Below are 643 nucleotides of genomic sequence, written 5' to 3'. Positions count from 1 at the left end.
GAACGCTCCACCATTCCTCGACAACTTGGGCTTTCGCTTTCTGGAAAACTCCACTCCCTTCCAGGAGATGGACGGTCGGTCTGTTGTCCAGAACGGGAGCACGGGTTCTGGAGCACACGTCCCGGAGCACTCGGGAAACACTGCCCGGTCCCAGGACAGCCCCACCACACCCCGGTCTGGACAGGCTGGGTGACGGTGTCCGGCTCTGGGTCCCCACGGGGCGGGTGGAAAACCTCGCTCAGTTTCGGCTTCTTGGATGCAAGCGGAGCAACCACCGCCGACCTCTCCGCGAGGAGCGGGCCACCTCCGCACGCACTGCATGCAGCGTCCCCGCGGCGTCGGCGTTCACGAGAGACTTTTCTAACGCGCAGGACGGGGTCACATCTCAGGCTAAAGCATCGAACACGCCACGACCACTGCCACTCCCGGTTGGGAAAACGGGCCCCGCGGGCGCCGGCAGGTGCAGCTCAGTGGTTGGACGCGGAGCCAGGGCTGCAGGCCGACTCCCTGTGGGGGGCGGGCAGGAGGCAGCCCGCAGCTGATGTCTCTCTCATCCATGTTTCTCTCTCTCCCTCTCTGAAATCAGTAAAAATAAAACACGTAAAAAAAAAAAGAAAAAACGTGTGCTATTAAGTCAACAGCA

This window comes from Myotis davidii, unplaced genomic scaffold, assembly GCF_000327345.1.
Source record: "Myotis davidii unplaced genomic scaffold, ASM32734v1 scaffold450, whole genome shotgun sequence".
Taxonomy (NCBI): domain Eukaryota; kingdom Metazoa; phylum Chordata; class Mammalia; order Chiroptera; family Vespertilionidae; genus Myotis; species Myotis davidii.
The sequence above is the reverse complement of the archived record's forward strand: the minus strand, read 5'-3'. Positions refer to the sequence as shown.